Source organism: Monodelphis domestica, chromosome 6 (genome assembly GCF_027887165.1).
Source record: "Monodelphis domestica isolate mMonDom1 chromosome 6, mMonDom1.pri, whole genome shotgun sequence".
In the NCBI taxonomy this organism is placed as follows: domain Eukaryota; kingdom Metazoa; phylum Chordata; class Mammalia; order Didelphimorphia; family Didelphidae; genus Monodelphis; species Monodelphis domestica.
In genome coordinates, this window is record NC_077232.1 from 20,535,064 (window position 1) to 20,545,618 (window position 10,555).

Below are 10,555 nucleotides of genomic sequence, written 5' to 3' on the forward strand. Positions count from 1 at the left end.
AGGAAATATCTGATTAAAAAAAGATGATGAGTGAGTAGGGTAGTAAAAGTCATGTATGGCAAGGACACAATGCAATTTTTCCATGGTAACCATGAAAGATAAACTACATCCCTTAGATGAAAGCCTCTGGTGAGCTGTGTGGGTCCCCTGTGGATGATTTATGGGAGGCCGCTATCAATAATTATGAATGATAATAAGGCAATCTATACCAGTTGATGGAGCATCTTTATGGATGAGATCTTGGATGCATTGAAATGATAAAATAAAATCATTTTTGTTCTGGACTTTGGATTGCATTGGTGTAGGGGGAAGTCCTGGATTGGCAATTCTACCAATGCAGTCCAATAGCTTTTTTTTCAATGTATAGTACTAGAGAATGGTCTAGTGGCTTTTGAGAAGGTAAGTGATTCATCCACTGTCATACAACTAGTATGTATCAGACATATACACTGAACCAGGACTTCCATTGACTCTTAGGCCAGCGATCAATGTACTACTTTGTTGTTTGTGAATTGTAATGTATATGGTAGCAACCAATCCACAAAGTTCAATAGATACTTATCAATTGAACTGACATGATGGTGGACCTGAGGAGCATTTAAAGGATGTTATTAATAAATTTGTAGCCTATTACCAATGAAGACTTGTGTTCAAGAAGTAACGTTAAAAGATAATAGTCAGGGATATTTGGAAATAGAAGTGGACCACTCACATAGTGAATATTAGATGAAACCTGCAAGGGCCCAGCAAAATAATAATGGCTAATGGATCAAGAAAAAGGATTATTGCATATTTTGAGGTTTTTCTAGGGAGGACTTTTGGAAAGATATTGGAAAACTATCTTACAATGAGAGAGGAGGATGGATTTGGATTTCTCTCTCCCTATATCTATACTGCTATCTCCCATTTTTATCTCAAATCTTTTGCTAAGCCCTTTTAATTCTGCCTCAACATTTGTCACAGTTGTTCACTTCCCTGCTCACATGGCCAACTTCCTGGTTTAAGCTCTCATCACTTTTCACCTAATGTTGTAACCTACTAATTGGACTCTCTTTGTCCAGTCTCTCTCTTTTCCAAGTCATCCCCATTCAGCTGCCAATAAAATCATCTCCAGTTTCCACACTCCATTTCCCCCTTCCAGATATTTTGCACAAACTATTTTTTGTGGTTGGTATTTACTTCTACAACTCTCTCTCTATGCATACTAACTTGTCTCAGATCACATATCCCCTCAAATGAAACTCCCCTCTTCCAGAACAAATGATAATGCTCTAATTATCCTCAGCTTATCTTGTTTTCACTTTTTGGGAAATTATTCTCTCAAAAGAATATAACTTCCTTGAAGGTGGGTGTGTTTCATGTTTGTCTTCATACCCCGCAATTCGATGGTAGGCAACTGGAAAATTAGAGGAATTCCCTAGAATGAAGTGAACATGGATCCATTGAAGAATAGAAAAGATAACAGTCCAAGGAGTTGCTTAGCTAAGAGCATTTTTAAAAAAAAATAAATTTTTTCCATAGTTATATGATTCTTGTTGTCTCCCTTCCCCTCTTCCCTACCCCCTTCCAGAGTTGACAAGCAATTCCACTGGGTTATACATATATTATCACTCAAAACCCATTTTCATATTATTCATTTTTGTAATAATCTTTTAAAACCAACACTTTGAATTTTATACCCACAGAAATAAGTCACAAATCATGTTTTCTTTTGGGTTTCTACTCCCACATTTCTTTTTTTCAATACGTGGATAGTATTCTTTCTTCATAAGTCCTTCAGAATCCTGGATCATTGCATTGCTTTTAGTAGTAAAGTTAATTACATCTGATGATCCCATAATGTTACTGAGTGCTATGTCCTCCTGGTTCTGCTTATTTCACTCTGCATCAGTTCATGGAGGTCTTCCCAGTTCTTATAGAAATCAAGAAGCTGATCATTCCTTATAGCACAATAGTATTCCATCAGCATCACACACCACAATTTGTTTAGCCATTCCCCAATCAAGGGACCCCCCATTTTCCAATTTTTTTTTGCCATCACAAAATCAGCTGAGAGTATTTAGATGAAATCCCTCAAGGTTTCTGCTTTAATCCTGGGTCTAGGTAGAATTTTTAAATCTTGCATATATTTTTCTCAGGTTTTTTCAAAACCAGGACTAGATATTTTCCCAAGAAATAATAAGCTTTTAATTTACATGGGAACTTCTGGCATAGAGAATAGGCCATGGTAAGTAGGCAATTTGCTCCAAGTTAGACAAGAAGTCTACCAAAAAAAAGACAAAGGACTAAGACTCCCACTCAAAAGTAAGAATAGAAAACAAGGAGAACTTTACAATACTAGCAGAAAACTTTCAATGTTTATAGTTCTGCTACAATTAAAGAATATGCATTAACAAAGCATAAATTAGGATTGATTCCATTCCAGGAGTAAAAGGGCTGGTCAGTGCATCTCTTCTTTATGATTTACTAGTAAGAATGGCATGCACATTAAAAAAAAAAAAGAAATACTCCAGGAAAGAAAGAAAAAAGAAAATTGATGTGAAGAGCTATAGGAAACTCTGTGGTTAGCCCATATCAGAAGGTTAAAGTATATAAGACTATGACCCAGAGAAGAAGGGGGAAAGAAAGATCACTGAATTTTTAGATTTCTGCAACTTCTTATTATGAGGTTCTTTGTGTAGATGGGGAATCTGGATATTTTTTTAAACCCTGACCTGTTTTAGAATCACTACTGTGTATTGGTTCTAAGGCAAAAGAGCATTAACATCTAGGTAATGGGGTTAAGTGACTTGCCAGGGTCACACAGGTAGGACGTGTCTGAAGTCAAATTTGAATCCAGGACCTCCCATCTCTCAGCCTGGTTCTCAATCCACTGAGCCACCCAGTTGCTCCCTGAAGCTGAATTATTTTAAGAGGAACCAATTCCTTCTGCTATAACAAAATAAGAGACCTGATAGTTGGTATCAGGAGAGAAGTCCTCAATTTATTGTTAGAGGAAAAATACAAGCACAATACTGATTAATAATAATAACTATGGACATTTGTATTATATTTCTTTAAAGTTTATAAAGTTTTAAAGTCCTTATCCATGATAGAATTGCACAAAAAATCTTATAATTTAGCATTACCTGTAGAAACATGATCTGTGAAAAGGAGTGGTCACTGTCCTCCTAGTCTATATTCTGGTTTTTAAATAGGTAGGATCCCTCCTCCTTCATGATGGAGTGTATGTTCTACTCTCTACTCTTGAACTGTTACCTGTAGTCCCTGCCAAATATGAGCAATCTTCTCCACCCTGGAACTGAGTAATGGACAATGGAGTTGCTAAAAAGTGCCATATTTTGCACCCAGTACTATCAGAGAAATTTCATGCAATCTTTCTAATTAAGTGTTCAATTCTTTTACTGTCTTTGGGCACTGAGTGCCCCCAGGATCACTCCTCATACCTCCACAACTGGTATTGCTTTTGTCATGCCATACTCCTACTAGTTCCTGCCCCAGTGTTGGTGGACTCTTTTACTTTTCTCCTAAGCTATCCTGGGTTAGAAACATGACTCATTGACCTTGTAAGTTATTCTGCTTAGAATTCAATTTCATGTGCTTTAAAAAAGTCTTTAGAGAGGAATGTTGGGAGAGCTCAGCAAAAATGATGACTTTACTCTGCCATCTTGACTCCCCTCCCCTTAAATGTTTTTTTTTTTAAACATTGTTGTTTCATCTCTTCCAGGAATTCTATTTTAGTTTGTGCTCCATCTGTATTTTTCTCTGAGTTTTGCTTGTAGAAGTTTATTAGTCATTCTCTCCTTCCAGGCTTGATTACTGAATTTTCTTGACTCTTTATGGTGGGTTTTTTTTGTTTGTTTGCTCATTCTGCTGGCTTATTTCCTGACTGGAACTGATGTTAGAGTTGGCGTCTACCTCCCTTCTAGAGGGGAAATTCGGGCTGCTTCTTTTGTTGCTCTCCTGCCGTATTTAGTGTTGCATTATTCCAGGATCTATGGGACAGGCTAAGAATCTAGAAGCTTTCAGTGCCTCCAAAGTCACCTGATCTGGGTCCATGTTTGACTACTCTTTCTTTGGTCTGATCTCTGCAAATTTCTGATCTGGATTTTGGTCTGAGCAACAATAGATGTTGCTGAACTAAGCCCCTATCAGCCACTAGGAAAGCTTTACTGCCTGAGAATAACAGAATTATATGATCCTTTTTGGTCAGACTGATCTATCTATCTATCTATCTATCTATCTATCTATCTATCTATCTATCTATCCATTCATTCATTTATTTGTCTTGGAATCAATACGGTATATTGGTTCCAAGGCAGAAGAATGGGTTTGATCTAGACATTGGAGCAGTTGCTAGAGAGGATCTTGAGTCAAAAGGAACTGAAGAGGCCGTTGTGACAAGGAAATCACTTTAAAAGACTGATATATATTAATTTAAGGTCGCCAAGGAATTCAGCTATGTAATTCCTAAATGAAAACTCAAGTCAGCAGTCAATCTTTTATGGAGTCTTCAGTTCCTTTTGACTTGAGATCTTCTCTAGCAACTGCTCCAATGTCTAGATCAAAGCCATTCAACAAACATTTCTTAAAAACAGACCCTGCCAGAGCTAATGTTCCTCCTGATGAAGGTGTATTTCCTGTAAAACCTTATGACTATCACTTTGAGCTCCCTATTAGGAAAAGTCCTGCAAATGAGGCAGGGGTTTGATATTTACCTCCATCTCTGTCCTCTATGAAGATGAGACAAAATTCATGCTCTTGACAATTTTTGGAAAAATAACCAGCAGAGTATAATATGGTATCTCTTAATAGATAGACCTTGGGGGAAGAAATTGGGGGAAGAGCAGAATTTTTCTCATAGCTTCACTCTCTTCTTGAGGAGATGTCAGAGGAGGATTCAGACAAAGTCTTCTGCTTCAAGATGCCTATTAACTTGTTGGCCCTTCTCTGGTCCTCCCCTTTCTACTACAGCTCATTCCTATATTCTCTTTCTCCATTCTCCAGATGCCCTTTTTCCTTGTCAGTTCATAATAGCTGTACTTTACCTCTGTTATCAGAATCTTAAAAATTCTCTCCTTAGCTCTGAACTAACTCTTTTAGAAAAGAGCTGTGGGGAACAGGCAAGTCCCTTAGCCAATCAGAAAAGGACTTTCCATCACCTCTAATTGAAATGTCTTTGATTAATTCAAGGAAGCATCCAGACCTTTTTGATACTTAGTGAGCAATCAAGACATATGGCTTGATAATTATGTCAAGACTTAGCATCGTGTCACTTATTTAAAATTGAGTGACAGGTTGTGATGATTGAATCATTCATTTAACCCTTGAAATGTATGTCTTTGGATGCATTTTGTAGTTTCCTATATAGCATGTATGGAAATTCTGCCAATAGTCTGACATCATCTAGTCTTCCATTTTCTTAGAAACCTTGATAGTTATCTCTCTGCTACCACAATTTGGTTTCATTGCCTTGGATAAATAAGTCCCTTCCTTTGGCACTCTGTAAAATGAGGAGATCATTATTAAGATCCCTGTTCTATTTGACATTCTATGATCTCATGGTAAATTTTTATTTTTTAATTGATTTTTCATTTTTTTACTTTATTTCCTTATAAAGCAGAAATAAGACAATAGTACTACTATCTAACAGGGTTATTCTGAAGATGTAAGTAGATCATTTAAGAGGTTTTATGTTAATGTGGATAGTGAGAAAGGACTGAATTCAATTCTTGTCTTTTGAGCTGTGTGATCATAGGCAAATCAATAAACTTCTCAGTGCTCCCCAGAAAGTTTCTACCATACTATTAATTACAGACATGTCACAAGTTGACCTTCTGGCCCAGGGGAGAGCATTGGAGGCAGTTTATCCTATGGGAGTTTTCTACACTGACAAACTTAGTGTGCTAAGTCCCCCATCCCAATCAAAATGTGAAAATATTACAGTGACAAATGAAAGTCATCACCATCACCATCACAATTAAAGTAATCATTATTTACTAATTATTATTTTACTAATTAATAATATACTAATTACATTAATTTACTAATCATATTACTAATTATGCTAATTACATATTTACTAATTATGTATTATATTACATAATTATTATGAATACATCAAGAATTTTCAAAATTCTTTGGTTACTTTTATAGGCTATTGGAAGGTTAACTATATATATGTTTCTAAATTTTGCCCTTAATTTGGTGCCTGTTTATTAAAGAAAGCAGTCAGGTCATTCTTTGCCTAGATGCTTTTCTGAATTAAACTGTTGTAATACAAGATCTGAATCAAGAGCAACTCTTCCCTAGGACTTTCAGGGCCTCTTTGACCTCCTTGTTTCTTGAGCTGTAGATCAGGGGGTTCAACAAGGGGATGATGATGCCATAAAATACAGAAGCTACTTTATTGTTCTCCTGGGACTCTTGGGAAGAAGGTTGTAAGTGCAAATAAAGAAGAGTCCCATATAAAATGGTGACAGCTGTCAGGTGGGAGGCATAGGTAGAGAAGGCCTTGTGTTGCCCTGTGGCAGAGGGCATCTTCAAGATGGTAGACAGGATGTACATGTAGGAGAAGACTACAGTCATCATAGTGGTTGACAGGGTGAGGCCTGAAATGACAATTAACATCATGACATTGACACCAATGCTAGAACAAGAAAGGGCAAGGAGTGGGGGGGCATCACAGAAAAAAATGATTGATTATGTTGGATTTACAGGACAGGAAAAAGAGACAGCCTATTTGGATGATTGCAGTCACAGAACCCATGAAATAGGATCCAGCAACCATCTGGATGTAGGCTTTTCAGGACATAATCACTGGATAGCACAGGGGGTTACAGATGACCACATACCGATCTATGGCCATAGCGGCAAGAAGGTAACATTAAGTGAGAGCAAATGTTCCATAAACCTCTAATTGTAACACACATCCTGAGAAGGAGATGGATTTATGGGAAACTAGAAAGTTGACTAACATCTTGGGAGTGATAGCAGAACTGTAACAGAGGTCAACAAAAGACTAGTGTTGGAGGAAAAAGTAAATGGGGATGTGAAGGCGGGAATTAATATTGATGAGGAGGATCATGCCAACATTGCTCACTAGAGTTGTGACATAGATGATGAGAAACCCAAGGAAAAGGGCATACTGTACCCCCTCCTGAACAAAAAATCCCAGCAGGATGAATTCAGGCACAGTGGTACCATTTCCTTGTGTCATGGCTGGCACTGATCTGCAGATGAAAGAAACAAAGAGAATGATAAAGATAAGGTAATGGGTACTGATGACTGGGAATGAAAATATCCTTTAATGTCCTAATGTTGGAGATTATTTAAAATACTTTGTTGATAGTTCATATTTTTCACCTTCAACACTAACTATGACTGTATCCTTTCTCCCTCCCCTGCCCACGGAGCCTTTCCTCATTACCAAGATAAATAAGGGAGAGGGAAGAAAGAAAAAGCATTTATTTATATAATGCCTGTTATGTATCAGGCACTGTGCTAAGGATTTAACAAAAATTATCTCATTTGGGAAAGGAAGAGGAAATGGAGAGTGATTAAGTTCACCAAGTCTCAGCTGTTCTAGACAGTTATGAAAACAGCACATTTTATCCAAGCGTATCATTCCTGATGTGGGTGAGGAAGCAATGAAAAGTTCCAACAGCTCATTATAGTCAATCTGAGGAAGTCTGATCCTTCAGTTCAGTTCAACCCTTCCCATTAGTCAATCTTGCCTCTCTGACCCATCTCAGCAGAGTACACTTCCGACTTGCCAGTCCTTGTGAAGATTTCAGCTTGTCACCCTCCCATCTCTCTTTTTGCTTGGGAAACTACCCTTCCTAACATCAGCTCTGGCTATTGTGATGTCACACCTATAAAGGAAGGAGTCAGACTCAATAATATATAAGGCTCTTCCTACTTCTAAATCCCACTATCATATTCTAGTCTTTAAAAAAAGATCTCATTCATCTCTAAAACAAGGTTATTCTTACTTGTAGTGCTCAGTAGAGAATTAATCAAGGCTTAGGGATTGAGTAGAGAGTGGTCATTCGTATAGGGAAGTGATGGTGAAATTTTTAGAGACTGAATGCCGAAACTGCAACCCTCGTGCCATATGTGAGTCCCCCTGCTTTACCCCAGACAGGGGAGGGAGGAAACACTCCCATTGGACTGCTGAGAAGATGGGTGGGTGATAAGAGAAATGTGCTTAGGTACTCTTGGAGAGGGGGAGGGGAGCACCCCTCTCCAGCACACATGCCATAGGTTCGCCAACACAGGTATAGAGAATGCCTAGGTGAAAACACTTTCTATCAATGCAGGTCTGAACTTTCCCTGTAATATGGAATCTCAGAGTGTTGCAGATAGGAGTGAGAGGTTAAGATGACTTGTCCAGGGTCACATAATTGTTCTTTCTTTGTTTCAAAGGAGACCAGGGTGACATATTAACCTGCCTAAGAATTGCATTGAAATGCGGTAGAGTTGCCTAAAGTCATAAGCCTTACTCTTTCTTTCAGTCATTGAAGTTCAGGGGCAAGACAAAAATCAGAATGGCTGGTGATGGCCTGGGATGCATTGGATTATGTTGGCATATTTGATGTCTGACCAAGTTCTAAGTACTCCAAAGCACCTGCTTCTGCTGCCTTCATGACTATAAGAACACATTGTTCTCATCTTCCCATGCCCTAGGGGAAGTCTTCATGTGCTTGGGGTAGACATCCCCTAACTCACAGACAGGTTTGAGGCCTCTTGGTTTAGCCTGATTGCCAAGAAAGTTTTACTGGGGTATGGCCAGTCTTCCCAATAGTAAAGTGTAGACTCCAGAATCTCCAGCTTGAAAGGCTGTCACAGCCTGATAATGATTCCTTTGCTTCCAGTGTCTTCCTTCCTCCATCTGTCCCTTCCCCAGTTACCGGAACAGCCCAAGGCTCAGGTCCCAGGGCCTCTCGCTTGCTCAAAGACATCCAGGGATTTCTCTCTTGCCTCTGACTGGTATACACAGCAATTCTTCTTAATGTGGAATTAAAGGCCGCAGCTCCAAGCTACCCTTCCAGACATATTTTATCTGACTCTCCTTAACTCCCTCTATTCCACTCAAACTGCTCTGCTGCTTATTTTCCAAACTGAACCTTTCCTCTCCCACCCTCATGTATATACACAAGCCCCTGATGCCTGAAATACTTTCTCATTTTATCCTTCAGAATCTTTATATCTTTACCCTACAATTCTCAGGCAATACCTCTTCTGTGAATCTCACCTTATCATCCCTGGGTGAAAGGATTTTCTCCTTCCTCACATTTTTTTCAGATTACTTTATTTGAATCTCTTCATTTCTCCCCTTACTCATGCACTACCTTCTGTTACTAATCGGTGTCTGGAACATAATAGGTGCTTAATAAACATTTATTGACTGACTGGCTGGTATGTCTGATCCTCATCCAAGTACTGGTTGAAGGCAACTACTTTGTTATTTTTATTAAAAAAATTTTTTTAAACCCTAACCTTCCATCTTAGAATTAATACTGTGTATTGGTTCTAAGACAGAAGAGTGGTCAGGGTTAGGCAATGGGGGTCAAGTGACTTGGCCAAGGTCACACAGCTGGGAAGTGTCTGAGGTCAGATTTTAAGTTAGAACTTCTTTTCTCTAGGCCTGGCTCTCAATCCACTGAGCCACCCATTATTCTGAATAATTATAATAAGGGAACTGAGGGGATTAGAGCAATAAGCCAGAGTAGGAATTGAGTGAATGGCACTGACTCCATCCACATGACTGTGACTCAATTCTTATGTTAGTTCAAATCCATTTCTATTTACTTATGGGTCTAGTCCAATACCTATCTTGTGAGAAAATATTCAATTGTGATAAGTGTGAGAGGACTTTAGTGCATTGTTGTCTTCATGGTTGGGAAACTAGACCACCTCTACCTGTTGCTTAGAGAACCTTAATTTGGCCCCTGGTTTTATGTTGACTAGAAAAAATCCAACCTTTATAGATCTGAAGACTGGTGGAAAACATTTTCTTACTCTTATATATCTGAAGCAAACCATATGTCTCATCTAAGAACTGACCTTATCCTAGTCAATCAGTTATTGTTTCCATGTTCCCTTGATTGTGTTACAGACACGTGGGGGGATCAGAACCCCTCTTTTTCTGATTTCAGAGAATTGTACCTCATGAGCTCTCCCCTTCCCAACTTGAAAAGACTTTAACCTTTCCTCCAAATAGAAATCACTCTACCTAATTTTGTATTCTGGTTGTTTTCTTTTAATTAATTGGTTTAATTTAATTAATAGTTCACATGTAAATTAATAATGTATAAAACCCTATTTCCCTTTCTATTGTGGGTCTGGTCCTAATCTGAGCTCTGGTCTCGATTTGTTATGCAATTGGTATACATTGCTTAAGAAATCAATCTTCTCAGAAGCTTGAATGTTTTTCCCTCAGTCATTTTATCTATCCCATGCCACCATAAACTTATTATTTATATAGTGCTTTGTGGCATTATAAGGAATGGGTCAGTATTTTAAAAATGTTTCAGCACAGTTGTAAGTGCTA

At 38.3% G+C, this 10,555-nt stretch overlaps 1 pseudogene; it reads right to left on the bottom strand.

The window, feature by feature from the left end:
* Positions 1-6,290: 6,290 nt before the first annotated feature.
* LOC130455174 (olfactory receptor 5AK2-like) lies at positions 6,291-7,219 on the bottom strand (annotated as a pseudogene).
* Positions 7,220-10,555: the final 3,336 nt, after the last annotated feature.